The 16,790-nt window shown below is 38.9% G+C and overlaps 1 protein-coding gene across 1 annotated transcript in view; it reads right to left on the reverse strand.

Moving 5' to 3' along the window:
- Positions 1-16,790, reverse strand: part of ZBTB8A (zinc finger and BTB domain containing 8A) — a gene marked incomplete at its 3' end in the record, with an annotated part of 61,110 nt that overhangs the window by 31,435 nt on the left and 12,885 nt on the right. The window lies entirely within an intron of this gene.

Raw genomic sequence — 16,790 nt, forward strand, 5'->3', positions numbered from 1 at the left:
ACAGCCTGCTAAATCAGCTCTCATCAGTGCTAACTGTATTGAACTGGCTGGGCAGTTCTTTTAAGAATGCATTAACTACAATTCAGTACTGTATCAAATTTACAAATATAAACATATTTAGAGCTGAAGAGCACTCTAATTAATTAATGTTCAGGGGGCTGTTTCTATAATGAAGTTTCTTCCATGTTTAATGTAGTCCAGAGTCTGGCTAATAGTGGGCTTCAAAATCCCACTTTAAAATCCAGAAATTATTATATAAAAAAGACTGCATTGTGTGGTCAGAGATGGGGGCCTTCATATTCTCATCCTACGCCCAAAGACCCAGACTTTTCTGTGTTCTTGTACGTTGCCAGAGCACAGACAAACAAGGACACTATGCTAACAGAAGGAGAACATTCTCAGGGCTATGCCATACCCCTGCCAAAACAAGACACCCGGGAATACGGCTAGAGAAGCATCAAATCAATACCCAATTTTTTACTATTATATCCTGTCAGCTAAAATCTAGTACTTCCTCTATTCTCATCTGAAACATGGTCATGGGTTATGACTTTACAATTTTTTGCTATTATAAATGATGCTGCAACAAACACCCTTGCACACAGATCTTTGAGCACTTGTGAGATAACCTGATTCCTAGAAGTGGAGTTACGGAGTGGGTACAGATTACCTTCCCAAAACATTATATCAGTTTATATCTTCACCAATACCATTTGACAGTGTCTTTTCCTCCAACGCTTACATGAACTCCCGATGTTATCTCTTTAAAGTGCTTTCCCATCTAACCTTAGGGAAAAATACCAGGAAAGAATCAATAGTATTGTTTAACACTGTCCTGGATGTACTAGTCCATGAATTAGGCAAGATAATTAAGTATAAAATACGAATATTGGAAACGATGAAACAGTTACTGTTACTGGTTATAAGTGATATTATGTATCTTTAAAATGCAAAAGTAGGGGCACCTGGGTGGCTCAATCAGTTGGGTGTCTGACTCTTGGTCACAGCTCAGGTCTTGATCTCGGGGTCTTGAGTTCAAGCCCCAAATTGGGCTCCAAAGCTGGGCATGGAGGCTACTTAAAAAAAAAAAATGCAAAAATCAAATTAGAAAACTATTTTCCAAAGTAAAATTCTTGGGCTTTTGCTATGCTGGAATAACTGGTACTAGACTTGGCATTCTGCTATAAACAATTTGAAAACTGAATAAAATACATGAAAAAACTGTTTTTAGACAATAAAAAACAGAAAAAAGTGGGGTGATGATCTCTGAGACTCAAATGAGGTAAGCCAATCACTTTGGCTTTCTAGACTGTGATACTGGAAGGGGAAATCAAAAGGGACTGAACACGGGCATCAGGCTGGCTCAGTCCATGAATGTGACTCTTAATTTCAGGGTTATGAGTTCAAGCCTCATGTTGGGTGTGGAGCCTATTAAAAAAAAAAAAAGCAGAGGTGGGGGACGGGGGCTGAGTTCACCATGGCTGAGGTACCTGGAAGCTGTAGGGTAAAGTACTAGATGAGACAACAACACAGGCAACGGGGTCAATAAATCTGTAGAGGAGTATTCTAAGTCTGTCCTAAACACTAATCGGTATGTATAGTGTGAAACTCCCAGAGTCTGAGTAAACAGAAGTGTGAGCAAAAAAATTCCCAGAGCTTACAGAGAGTTAAGAGACAATTAAGTTTTGACCAGCCAGAATGAGAATTCTTCACTGAACACCTAAGGCATTAAATAGAGAAACTAAAACAGTAACACTTAAGTAGAAGGACTAACCTAACTCAACAGTAAAGATCATTCTAGAACTGTCCCCCAAACTAAAAAACAGGCTGTAAATCATCAAGCTGATCCCTTAGCAACTTAACTAGCAAGTAAAGCAAAAATTCAAGGTCTTTAAAGGCACGAAATTGGGGAGCCTGTGTGGCTCAGATGTTAAGCATCTGCCTTCCTCTCAGGTCATGATCCCAGGGTGCTGGGATCGAGGCCCGAATCAGACTCCCTGCTCAGCGGGAAGCCTGCTTCTCCCTCTCCCTCTGCCCCTGCTTGTGTTCCCTCTCTCACTGTCTCTCTCTGTTAAATAAATAAATAAATAAAATCTTTTAAAAAATAAATAAATAAAGGCATGAAATTCAGACACTCAAAAACGCATGTTTACCTTGTCCATCATCCCATCAAAAAGTACTAGACATGTGAAAAATAAAAGTCATGCTAGAATCAGAAGAAAAATTAGTCAGTAGATCCAGAAATGAATGCTAGACCTAGCAAAGATGTAAAAACAGTTATCATACATACATTCAAAATTTAAAGAAAAACATGAAGAATATAGAGAAACAGAAGATATTAAAAACAAGAAAAATTCCTAGAAACAAAAATACAACAGCAGAAATTAAAAACTCACTAGATGGGCTTAATAATAGCAGGTTATGAACTGCAGGAGAATAATCCATGAATGAGAAGACATAGCGCTGGATTATTTCATGTAAAACAAAAAAGAATGATTTAAAAAATGAACAGAGCCTTAGTGACATGTAGAACAATATTAAATGGTCTGATATGTTTGTAATTGAGGTTCTGGAAAAGACAGAAGCAGAAAAAGCATTTGAAGAAAAGATGAGAAACAAAACTACATTATACATCAGAGGTTTGCAAACTTTTGCTGTAAAAGGCAAAATAGTAAATATTTTAGGTTTTACAGGCTAATGGTCTCATTGCAACAACTCAACTCTGCCACTGTAGCACAAAATATACCATAAACAACATGTAAATGAATGGCTGGGGTTTTACTTATGAAAGCAGGTAGGGATCCAGACTTGACCTGAAGACTGTAGTTTGCCAATTCCTGCTATACATGAACTGGTGTATATGTGATGAGTGATAAATGTATACTGTGATGAGGGAAATGCATGTTGTAACCCCTAGAGCAACAATTAAACGTAAAAAAAGAGTTTAAGCTAATAAGCCAACAGTGGAGATAAAATGGAGATAAAGCGGAGAATACAAAAATCACTCAATAGTCTTTTTTTGAGGCAGGACAGGGAAAAGGCAGGAAAAGAGTGGGAAAGGAAGAAAAAGAGATGACATTAAAAAAAAACAAAAACCAGGAAGATGGTACATATAAAAAAAAAACAGGAAGATGGTACATATGTATCCAAATATACTGATACTTATATTAAATGCAAATATGCAGGACTCCACTTAAAAAGATTATCAGACTGGATGAAAAATGACCAAATATATGCTATCTATAAGAAATCCACTTTAAATATAAAGATGCAGATATTAAGAGTAAATAAACGTAAAAAGGATACCATGAAAACACTACTTATAAGAGAGATGGATGGTTATATTAATATCAAAGTAGGCTCAAGCCAATACCAGAGCTAAAAAGATTTTATAGTTCTAAAAGTATTAATTCACTGAGAAAATAGAACCAAAAGTATCTATGTACCTAATAATAGAGGTTCAAAATACAGAAAGCAAAAACTGGCAGAAGTGAAGAGAAATACTGAAATTCATATTTATTGTTGTATATTTCAACACTCCTCAGTAATTGATAGAGGAAATAGATGGAAAAATCGGTAAGTGTATAAAACACTTGACAAACACTATCAACCAGCTTGACCAAATTGATGTTTATAGAACACTTTGCACAACAGCAGCAAAATATACATTTTTTTAAGTGCATTTCAAACATTTACCAAGATAGACTATAGGCTGGCCATAAAACAACTTTTAATAAATTTAAAGGATTGCAGTCATATAAAGTATATTCTCTGACCATATGGAATTAAATTAGACATCAATAGCAAATGGAAATCCCCCAAAATTTGGAAACTGAAGATTAAACTTCTAAATAACCTATGTATAAAAGAAATCACAAGCAATATTAGAAAGTGTTTTGAACCGCATGAAACAATACATCAAAATTTGTTGTTTTCAGTTAAAGCAGTGTTTAGGGGGAAATGTATAGTTTCAAATGCTTATATTAAAAAAGAAAAAAAAAGGGTGGGGGGACACCTGAGTGGCTCAGTTGGTTTGGTGTCTGCCTTTAGCTCAGGTCATGATCCTGGGGTCCTGGGATCAAGTCCTGCATCGGGCTCCCTGCTTGGTGGGGAGTCTGCTTCTCCCTCTCCCTCTACCACCCACTGCCCCCGCTTGTGCATGCATGCTCTCTCTCTGTGTCAAATAAATAAATAAAATCTTTAAAAATAAATAAATAAATAAAATTTTAAAAAAAGAAAAAAGTTTTAAAACTCAGTGAGTTAAGCTTCTACATAAGAAGCTAGAAAATGGAGATCAAATTATAACCAACATAAGGCAAAGGAAGAAAATAAATAAAGACAAGATCAGAAATAAATGAAATAGAAACCGAGCAAATGAGAGAAGAAAATCAATGAAACCAAAAGCTAGTTCTCTATAACAATAAACTGATCAATAGCAATAAAACTGATATGAATATCAATGAAATTTATCAACCTCTAGCTTGGCCAATTAACTAAAAAAAAAGAGAGAGAGAGAGAGAGAGAGAGAGAAATGCAAAATTACCAATATCAGGAATAAAAGAGGGAAACATCAACAACAACAACAAAAAAGGGAAACATCATTACAGATCCTACAGACATTAAAAATACCCCAAAATATTATGAACAACTCTTTGTCAATAATTCAACAATTTAGACAAAATGACCACTTTTAAAAAGATTTTATTTACCTATTTGACAGAGAGAGACACAGCGAGAATGGGAACACAAGCAGGGGGAGTGGGAGAGGGAGAAGTAGGCTCCACGTTGAAGAGGGACCCCAACATGGGGCTCGATCCTAGGATACTGGGACCATGATGTTTAGGCAGATGCTTAATGACTGAGCCACCCAGGCACCCCAACACTTTTTTTGAGAGAGGGAAGGGAGGACTGAGAGAGAGAGAGAGATAGAGAATCTTAAGCAGGTTCCACACCCAGCACAGAGCCTGACGTAGGACTCAGTCTCGCAACCCTGAGAACATGACCTGAGCCAAAATCAAGTAGAACACTTAACTGACTGAGCCACCCCCGGACCCTGAAATGAACACATTTCTTAAGAGATATAAATGGTCAAAACTGATGCAAGAAAAAACAAAATGTCTGAACAGCCATATATCAATTAAAGAAACTGAACATATAATAATAAAGTTATTGAAAATATAATTTTAAAATCTGCCCACAAAAAAGACTCCAGGCCCAAATGGCTTCAATGTTAAATTATATTAGATATTTAAGGAAGACATAATACACATCCCATACAAACACTCAAGAAACAGGGAAGGAGGAAAACTTCCCAACTCTTTTTATGAGGCCAGCATACTGGTACCTAAACCAAAGACACTCTAAGAAAAGAAAACTACAGAATAATATCCTTTGTAAAAACAGACACAAAAAATGTATAACATTATATTAGTAAATCAAATATATAAGAAGACAACAACAACTAAGTTTAATTCCAGGACGGCAAGATAGTTTAATCACTGAAAACCAATCTGCGCAATTCACCATGTTAACAATGTTAACAGAATAAATAAGAAAAAAAAAAAAAGATTATCAATAGGTGCAGAGGGGTGCCTGAGTGGGTCAGTCGGTTAAGTGTCTGCCTTTAGCTCAGGGTCCTGGGATCGAGCCTCACAACAGACTCCCTGCTCATTGAGGAGTCTGCTGCTCCCTTGCCCTCTGCTCCTTCCCCGCCCATGCACGTGCATGCACTCTGTCTCTCTCTCTCAAATGAATAAATAAAATCCTTAAAAAAAAATCAATAGATGCTGAAAAAGCATTTGAAAAATTAAACATGCGTTCATTAAAAAAAACACGCATTCATGATAAAAACTCTAGCAAAATAGGAGTGGAAGGGAACTTCCCCAGCCTGGTAAACAGTATCTACAAAAAGCAAAAGATTGAATGCTTTCCCCTCCAAGACAGGGAACAGGGCGAAGATCTGTGCTCTCACCACTTGTATTCAACATTGACTTGGGTCTTGGTCAATGTAATAAGAAATGAAAAATAGATAAAAGAGTGAAAAGGAAGAAAAAAAGTCTGTCACTGTTTACTTGCTGTACAAATAAGTAAATCCCAAGAGAAATCATATACATGAAAAATCCTCAGAGATCTACAGAGACTCTCCTAGAACTAATAACTGAATTTAACAAAGTCACAAGATACAGGGTCAACATACAAAAATTAATTCTACTTGTATCAATTAATAATGAACAATTAGAAAATGAAATAAAAAAAACAACACATTCATAAAAACATTAAGAAACATGAAACACTGGGTGCCTGGGTGGCTCCGTCATTAAGCAGCTGCCTTAGGTTCAGGTCATGATCCCAGGGTCCTGGGATCGAGGCCCACATCTGGCTCCTTGCTCAGCAGGATGCCTGCTTCTCCCTCTCCCGCTCCCCCTGCTTGTGTTCCCTCTCCCTCTGTCAAATAAATAAATAAAATCTTCAAAAAAAAAAAAAAACCTTTAAAAAAAATGAAACACTAAGGGATCGAATTACTAAAATATATGCAAACTCTGTATACTGAAAACCACAAAATGTCTGAGAGAAATGTCAAAGATCCAAATAAATGGAGAGACAGGCCATATACATGAATCAAAAGACCAAACAGTTAATATGTCAATTCTATTCAGATTAACTGATGAAATCCTATGTAATCTCAATCAAAATCCAAAAAGCTTCTTTTTGTAGAAATTACCAAGGTGATTCTAAAATTTATAGGATATGCAACGGACCTAGAATAGTCAAAACAATGTTCAAAAGAATAAAAAGGGACCTGTCTTACACGGTTTTAAGATTTAATATAACTACAGTGACCAAGACAGTACAGTATTTTTTAAAAAGATTATTTATTTATTTATTTTAGAGCTGGGGGAGGGAAGGAGCAGAGGGAGAGGGACAAGCAGATTCCATGCTGAGTGCAGAGCCCTATTCGGGGCTTGATCCTACAACCTTGAGATTATGACCTGACCCGAAATCAAGAGTAGGATGCTCAACCAACTGAGCCACCCAGGCTCCCTGACCAGTGCAGTATTAACATTAGGACAGACATGTAGATCAATGAAACAGAAGAGTCCAGAAATATACACACATGGGAATGCAAGCTGGTGCAGTCACTCTGGAAAACAGTATGGAGTTTCCTCAAGAAGTTAAAAATAGAGCTACACTACAACTCGGCAATTGCACTCCTGGGTATTTACCCCTAAGATACAAGCATAGTGACCCAAAGGAGCACATGCACCCCAATGTTTATAGCAGCAATGTCCACAATAGCCAAACTATGGAAAGGGCCTAGATGTCCATCGAAAGTTGAATGGATAGAGAAGATGTGGTATATACACACAATGGAATACTATGCAGCCATCAAAAAGCACAAAATCTTGCCATTTGCAACGACAGGGGTGGAAGTAGAGGGTATTACGCTAAGTGAAGTAAGTCAATCAGAGAAAGACAATTATCATAGGCTCTCACTGATATGTAGAATCTGAGACACAAGGCAGAGGATCATAGGGGAAGAGAGGAAGAAATGAAACAAGACGAAACTAGAGAGGGAGACAAACCGTAAGAGATTCTAAATCTCAGGAAACAAACTGAGGGCTGCTGCAGCGGAGGGGGTTGGGGGGGATGGGGTGGGTGGGTAATGGGCACTGGGGAGGGTATGTGTTGTGATGAACACTGTGAATTGTATAAGACTGATGAATCACAGACCTGTACTCCTGAAACACATAATATATGTTAATTTTAAAAAAGCAAGAAAAAAACCCCCTAGAAATAAACACACAAATATATTATTAATTTTATCAAATTTTTAAAAAGGTGCCACAATAACTCAACATGGGAATACTAATATTTTCAAACAAACGGCACCAGAACAACTGGGTATCCATTATGGGGGAAAAAATGAACCTTGACCCTTACTTTACACCACAGATAAATTTTAAACTCAAAATGGATCACAAAACTAAATGTAAAAGTTAAATTTCTAGAAGAAAACATAGGAGAAAATCTTCAGGACATTGGGGTGGGCAAAGATTTCTTTCTTTCTTTTTTTCTTTTTTTTTGAGAGAAAGAGGGAACGTGTGAGCAGGGTGAGGGGCAGTGGGAGAGGGAGAGAGAGTCTCAAGCAGAATCCACACTCAGTGCAGAGCCTGACATGGGGATCAATCCCATGACCCTGAGATCATGACCTGAGCCGAAATCAAGAGTTGGATGCATTGGGACGCCTGGGTGGCTCAGTTGGTTAAGCAGCTGCCTTCGGCTCAGGTCATGATCCCAGCGTCCTGGGATCGAGTCCCACATCGGGCTCCAGGCTCAGCGGGGAGCATGCTTCTCCCTCTGCCTCTGCCTACCACTCTGTCTGCCTGTGCTCGCTCGCTCTCTCTCTCTAACAAATAAAAAAAAAAAAAAAAGAGTTGGATGCATAACCAACTGAACCACCCAGGTACCCCTCATTTTTTAAAAGATTTGTTTATTTATTTGAGAGAGAGCAGGGGGTTGGGGGGGCAGGGACAGAGGGAGCGATAGAGAGGCAGTCCCAAAGAGATTCCACACTCAGCGCAGAACCTGAGGCAGGGCTCAATCTCATGACCTTGAGATCACGTCCTGAGCTGAACCAAGAGTCTGAAGCTTAAAAGACTGCACCACATAGGCACCCCTTCTTTTTTATTAAGTTTATATATTTTAGTAATCTTTACACCCAACGTGGGGCTTGAACCCATGACCCCAAGATCAAGAGAGACACACTCGTCCAACCAAGCCAGAGAGGCACCCCTAGACAAAGATTTCTTAGCACACAGGAAGCATGGGCCATAAAGAAAAATTTGTCAAATTTTGCACTTTGAATGATACTATTAAGGAAATGAGAAGCCATGAACTAGAATATAGTGTTTGCAATACATGTATCTGACAAAAAACTTATATTCAGAATATGTAGACATCAAACAATTCAACAATAGGGCAAACTATATGACACTGGCGAATAATTTGAACAGACAGTTCCCAAAAGAAGATATACAAATTAACACATAAAAAGATGCTTAACATCTTTTTTTTTTTTGAGGTGGGGGGGCTTGCATGGGCACAAGCACAGGCCCAAGCATGGAGAGGAGGGGCAGAAAGAGAATCTTTTTTTTTTTTTTTTTTTTTGCAGAGAGAGAATCTTAAGCAGGCTTCATGCCCAGTGTGGAGCTCGACCAGGGGCTCAACTGTATGACCCTGAGATCACGACCTGAGTCCAAATCAAGTCCCACGCTTAACCAACTGAGCCACCCAGGTGTCCCTAACAGCATTCTTCATACACTTCATACAGAAGATGAAAATTAAAACCACAATTAAATGTCATTACACACAGGGGCACCTGGGAGGCTCAGTTGGTTAAGCCTCCGACCCTGATTTCAGCTCAGGTCATGATCTCAGGGTCGTGGGATTGAGCCCTGCCTTGGGTTCTACACACACTCTCTCTCTCTCTCTCTCTCAAATAAATAAATAAATAAAATCTTTTTTTTTTTTTTTTAAGCCATTACACATATACTATAATGGCTAAAACTATAAAGATGGACAGGATCAAGTGCTGACAAGAATGCAGAGAAACCGCATCTCATCAGTGTCAGTGGGAATATGAAATGAGACAATCTGGAAAACTGTTGAGCAGTTCTAATAAAGTTATACCTGCTTTTGAACCAACGATTTCATTCCTAAGTATTTACCCAAGAGAAACGAACCCATACGTCCACTAAGAGACCTGCACAAGAATTTTCACAGCAGCTTCATTCATATTAGCCCCGAACTGGAAAGAAAATGTCCATCAGCTGGTGAATAGCTACAGGACGGTACATCCCTACCATGGAACAGTACTGAGTGATACAAAGGAACAAACCTCGGATACACACAATGACCTGAACGAATCTCCAAAGTGTCAGCCTCAACAAAAGAAGCCAGGCATAAAGGACTACATACTGGGAGATCCCCATTATAAGAAATTCTAGAACAGGCGAGACTAATCCAGAGTGACAAAAGTAGGAGATTAATAGTTGCCTGGGGCTGCAAGTGAGACAGATAGGAGGTTTTAACTACAAAAAGGCATAAGGGTGAAAAAAAAGACAGGAGGGAAATTTGGGGTGATGGAAATGTTCTATATCTTACTTACGGTGACTGTTTCACACGAATATATGTCAAAACCCATTGAATTGTACACTTCAAATGTGTGCATTTTATTGTATGTAAGTTATACCTTAATAAACTCAATTAAGTAAAAACTCTTAGAAACAAAAGGATCTGGTAAGACAGCCACTTATAAAATTAATACACAAAAATAAATAGGTAGGTAGCAGATACAACAAAAAATAGTTGAAACTTTCACAAAATCGTTGAAACGAAATTATTTTAACAAGCACAGGAAGTAGATGACAAAAATGGCAAAACCCTACTGAGGATCATAAAAGAACACCTGAGTAGACAGACCTCCAGTATTAACTTCCTGGCTGGTCCCTGCTTTTTCCAGAGGGATCTACTCAAACCTAAGTCAGAGCATGGCACTCCTCTCTTCAAAACCACCACTTGGAAAGGAATCCGAAATCTTAACCCTGGTCCAGAAAGGTTGGAATATCTCCCTTCCTCCCACTAGATACAAGTCTTCGCTTCAGGGTCATGTTCTCAGAGGTTATCTTGACAAGCCCATCTGCAGCGGGGAGGAGTGTCCCTGTATCACTACGGCTCACTGGCTAGTGTCAGAGAAACTATGTCCTACGAGGCATGGTTTCGAAACTGGGGGAAAGGATTCAAAGGAGACATGAGAGTTGTCTTCCAATACTTCCAATACAATACTTCCAATGAAGAAGCAGCAGAATTCTTCTTTCAGTTGTTCCAACAGACAAGTCATCTGGACACGATCCCTAGCTTGTAAGCCCCCAGAGGGCAAGGACTCTGGTTTGCTCACCTCCGCAACCCGAGCACAGAGCGGAATGTCTGGCACACAGTGCTCAATCAGTATTTACTGAATGGACGTTCAGAGTGGTTCCGAAAAGCAAAGTGGACCAACGGATGGGACTTCAGAAGCCAGACTGCAGCTCAGTCTAAAGAACATTTTTTTTTAAAAAAAGCTTTTATTTATTTATTTCACAGAGAGAGAGGCAGGCAGAGAGACGGGGGGAAGCAGGCTCCCCGCCAAGCAGAGAGCCCGATGCAGGGCTCGATCCCAGGACCCTGAGATCACGACCTGAGCTGAAGGCAGAAGGCAGAGGCTTTAACCCACTGAGCCACCCAGGCGCCCCTAAAGAACAGCTTTTTAACAATGAGAACTTAATGGAATTTTTTGAGCTCAGGTGTCCCCATCTAGCGCTTTCATACTTCCATGCTGGCAAACTGAGGTTTGCTAAGTATTAAGTCAGCAGTTATCATTCTGCTTGTCTCAATCCATTAGTGGGTTTTGTAATCAATCTAGTGGGTCACAACTAGGCTTTAAAGAACACAAAATGGAATTTAAAATATTAGAACTTCCTGCAAGGAGTAAGAATTCTTTTATGAATTTTTTCCTTCAGATAGATTAACAAGCAGAATCACAAATACGTGTGTACTGGGTCATGATGTAAAATACATTTCTTACTGCAGGCTTTGGTAAAACAAATTGAGAAGTACTGGATTCAGCTGTTCAACAACAAAATTTGCCCCCTCGCAAGGGAATGATTTCTGTTGTATTGGAGACAGAAATTTACTGATTTAGGATGAATGCACTTGGGGAGAGGTGGGACTGCATGATTTCAGGAATTTATATTTTTTCTTTATATTCATCCTTTTCCAAGGTGATTATCTGTCTTTTCAAAAGCAATTTCAAGTATTTTTAAATAAAATATATACACAATGTTTTTAAAAATAGAAATTAGAAATTTAAAATGGAGGTGAGATGATTTCTGTACTTTTGCATTTAACACCATTTGTCCTGGAACCCAAGGCAAAACCAAAAAAACAGGGAAATGAATAATTTATATAGTGCTCACATCATTTCCCCAGTAAAAATGAGCATTTTCCTGGTACTAACTTGTAGGAGGAATTTGTCATGTGAATCCTTATATGAGGATGCTAAATGTCATTAGAGAGAATATGTGAACTAATACAATAAACTTCCTAATTGGTCTCCTTGCCTTTTGTCTTTCTCCCTTTAGTCCACCCTGAAGTATGTTATCTTCCTGGATTCTGCTGCTTAAAACTCTTTAATAGCTTCTTCCTGCCTACTGGATAAAGTCCCTGTTTGTGTGAATGGATTTTTTTTTAAAGATTTTATTTATTTATTTGACAGACAGAGATCACAAGTAGGCAGAGAGGCAGTCAATCCAGGACGCCCTTGCTCCTCCTTCAGAGTCAGCTCAAACAGCACGTCCCTTGGGAAGCTTTCCTTGACTTCCCTGGGCTGATGTTAACTCCGATTTCCTATATACTGTACCATACACATGTACTTTGTGACAAGTGCTGGACTGCATCTGTCTATTGTAGCGTATGTTTCCCTGTGACACTGGAATATCCATACGAGTAGAGACTACGTCTAGATGTACGCCTGGCCTTAGTTTAATGTTTTTTATGTCCGAGGCGCTCGATCAGTATCCTCACCGGTTTCCTTACTGAACTAACAAAGGTTCTTTTTTTTTTTTTTTTTTAAGATTTTATTTATTTATTTGACAGATAGAGATCGCAAGTAGGCAGAGAGGCAGGCAGAGGGAGAGGGAGAAGCAGGCTCCCTGCTGAGCAGGGAGCCCGATGCAGGGCTCGATCCCAGGACCCTGGGATCATGACCTGAGCCAAAGGCAGAGGCTTTAACCCACTGATCCACCCAGGTGCCCCTAATAAAGATCCTTTACATGACTTGCCCTGTATGTTGCCTCCAAAGTCAAGGACAGTCTCTAATGGATTTAATGAAAATATTACAATGCAAACTAATAATAAGCTTTAGTATCTTGTTCTTTGGAATTTGATCTTGACATGGAGCTTGGCTTATCAGCCATCAATCTTTCTTGCGCCTCCACTATACTCTGCGTAACATTACTGTGACATCTAGAACACTAATTTGTGTATCTGTCTTTTCCTGTAAATTCTTTGAAGGCAGGCAGACGCATACTCATTTTCTTTTTTTAATCTGTATCTTATGGTACAGAGTCTGGTCTATAATTTGGTCTCAATAAAAGCTTGTTGGTGATAAAATATGTTTATTTCAGTCTAAAACCCAGCATCTGAATAGAACATTCCAGTAAAGTCAGCAACAGAACAAGGATGCCCATTAATACCACTATTACTTAACACTGTTCTAGAGGCATTAGCTAAGGCAATTAACTTGAGAAAGAAACTACAAAAAGGACTGCTGGAAAGTAGAAGGTAAAATTATCATCATTTGCAGGTAATATGATTGTATACCTGGAAAATGCAAGAGATTAGACAGCAAAATGACCACAAACAAGAAGCAGGGGAAAGAGGTTATAAAATGAGTATTAGAAATCAGTAACTTTCATATATACAACCCTCCCCCACATTAGGTAAGAGATATATGGAATGAAAGACTCCTGTTTACAATAGCACCAAAATTATAAAATTCCTGGGAATAAATTTAACAAGAAGTGCATAAGACTCATAAGAAGAAAACTAAGAGACATAAGAGGAGACTATGGAAAGCCAAGACTTTTGAAATAAAAAAATTCAACATATTGGGTGTTAGTTCTTCCTAAAATATTTTATAATAACATGACTGTAACAAAAACAGCAGCAGGTTATTTTAAGATCAATACAAGTTGCTGCTAAAGTTTTATGGAAAAATAAATAAATAAGAATAGCTAGTTGAATTATGAAAAAGAAGAACAAATAGGGCGACAGGGTGGCTCAGTGGGTTAAGCCTCTGCCTTCGGCTCAGGTCATGAACTCAGGGTCCTGAGATCGAGCCCCACGTTGGGCTCTCTGCTCAGCAGGGAGCCTACTTTCCCCTCTCTCTCTGTCTGCCTCTCTGCCTACTTGAGATCTCTCTCTCTCTGTCAAATAAAAAAAAAAAAAGAAGAAGAACAAAAGAGAAGGAATTAGCACCAACATCTATTTAATTATACTTCCTCATTAATTAAAACCGTGATGCTGGTGATAAAGAAAAAGGCCAGTGGAGTATATTTGAAAATCCAGATATAAGCTCCAGTATCGGTGGGAATTTAATATATGATGAACTTGTGGTGAAAAAAATGAGCAGTTTAATAAGTGGCACTGAGGCAATTTTAGCTTTCCAGAAAAAAATAAATTAAGCTGGATTTACACTTTCCATCTCATACCAGGATAAATTCCATATGGATGGATCAAAGATTGGAAGTGTAAACGCAAAGCCATAGAAGTTCTAAGAGGAAATATGGGAGACGATAAACTCAAAGTGGGAAGGGCCTGGGACTCAAAATGCAGAAGCCATAAAATAAAAGGTTGATACACTTGATTACAAAAAGATGAAATAAAATCCTGCATGGCCAAAACATACCAGAAGCAAAGGCAAAAGACATATGACAACGTGGCAAAAAAGTCTATCAGAGAAAAGGGTCACCTCCACTGAGCTTCTAAGAAATTGGCAAGTCAGAGAACAATAACCCTAAGACAAAGGACAGTTCCCAGGAAAAGAAACACAAATGTCCCTTATCATATCGAAAGTATGATTAACCTTGGTTATAAAAATATAAATGCACATTAAAACCACACTGATGGATCATTTTCCCCTCTCAAGGCAGTAAAAAATCTAAAAATATGATAATATTGATAAGAACATGGGAAAATGGGGGGCACCTGGGTGGCTCAGTTGGCTGGGCATCCAAATTGTGGTTTCCACTCAGGTCACAGTCTCATGGGTCATGATGTCATGGGTTGTGAGATCAAGCCCCGCATGGGACTTCACACTCAGTGTGGGGTCTACTTCAGATTCTTTCTCTCCCTCTCCCTCTGCACCCCCCAACTCATGTGCTCTCTCTAAAATAAAAATAAATAAATAAAATCTTAAAAAAAAAAAAGAATGTGGGAAAACAGGTACCCTCAATCATTACTCGTAGGACTATAAATTAGTACGACCCCATGGGGGTCAAATTTGCAATAGCTCTCAAAATTACAAATGCATATATTTTCTGACCAAGCAATTTCACTTCCGGGAATTTATCCTACAGTTTCACTGGTACATGATCAGAATGACACATGTACATGGTTATTCACTGAAGAACTGTTTGTGGCAGTGAACGGTCAGAAAAAAGTCCATGACTAGGGTATAGTTATATGGAAAGATGGCAATGATACAGTTAAGTTTTTTAGAAAGCAAAGAATAGAGTATATATATATACACACACACACATACACATACTCTCTCTATATATATACATATATATATATGTCTCTGTGTGTGTGTATACACATATATATACACACACACACACACATATATATATCTGTGTTTGTGTATATTATGTATATGTATACACACATATGCAAGGGAAAAAAATAATCAGAAACTCTGAACCAGATTAACAAGAAACAGAACAGCGGTTGTGAGTCGGAAGTGAGATGAGCCTCAGGAGGCAGGAAAAAAGAATGGGATGGGGACTTTGCATGGTATACTTTTAAATATTTTGAGATCTGAATAATAAAAGTATATTCAAAAATAAACATTTTTTAGAGTTTGTCAAACAAATGGGTACAATATTAATGAGTCTCACAGTTAGCCAGATCGAGGCTGTAATTCAAGATTAAGACATGTTGGAAGCAGCCAGAATAATGATATCCTGTGTCTTTACTTAAGTCAAGATTCATGCGCTAAATGAACAAGCGACAAATTGACACTCCATCATGCAAAGTCAAGAGGCTGTATGTCTTGGGGGAAAGAAAGAGAGAAAAGGAACCCAGCCACTTGCAGGTAAATGAACAGCTACTCTATTTGCAACTGTCGGTCTGGTTAATGGCGTGAAGGCCATGAGGAGAGCAGGAATGGGAAGGAAGGAAAAGATGCAAAATACCTGAATGGAAAATAAATCCGTGGGTCTTGATGGCTGATTGAAAAATTCTACTACATATGTTCAGAAAGCCTCACGGCAGTCACTCAGATACTCTGTAACTTATTTAATTTGCCAGATTGTACTAGAGGGTACCACAACCTGTCACTGGCTGTGGAAGGCTAGAAGGCTATAAAGAGAACGCAGTGATTTGTAAAGCCTAGGTGTTTGGTAGTATCACTAACAGAAATTAGGAAGTCAGGAGGAAGAGCTGGTTTAGGGGGAAAGGAATGGCTTTGGTTTTAAGTACTTTGGTTTTGAGTGGGAAATCAGGTAGCACGGGCCACTGGAAATGCTGATCCGAAGCTCAGGGGGTAAGTTGGACCTGAAGACAGAGAAGTAGAAGATATTTGCCAAGACAGATGGAAGGGCTCACCGGAAGCAGAGGCAGAGATGAGAACCTAAGAACTGCCCTCGACTGTGGGACGAGATGGGGACGAGACGCCAGTTCTACAGAGACTTACGGGGAGAATCGGGAGAGCCTGGTGACCGTTAGCCAAGGTGGGAAGTTTCAAGAAGCAGTGAAGGGATCAACTCAATGAGAAAAAGGGCCACAGACAATAATAAAAGCAGCAATATATATTGTCTTTAATCTTCACACACGGCAACCTATCAGGTAGGTGCCACTCTTCTCCCCATTGGACAGAGAAGGATATTAACCAAGACAGTGACTCCAAAGCCACAGGACCTAACTGCTGAGCCATCCTGCACAGCTGTCGGGACAAGGGCCGGGAGACT

This window comes from Martes martes (genome assembly GCF_963455335.1).
Source record: "Martes martes genome assembly, chromosome: 4".
Taxonomy (NCBI): Eukaryota; Metazoa; Chordata; class Mammalia; order Carnivora; family Mustelidae; genus Martes; species Martes martes.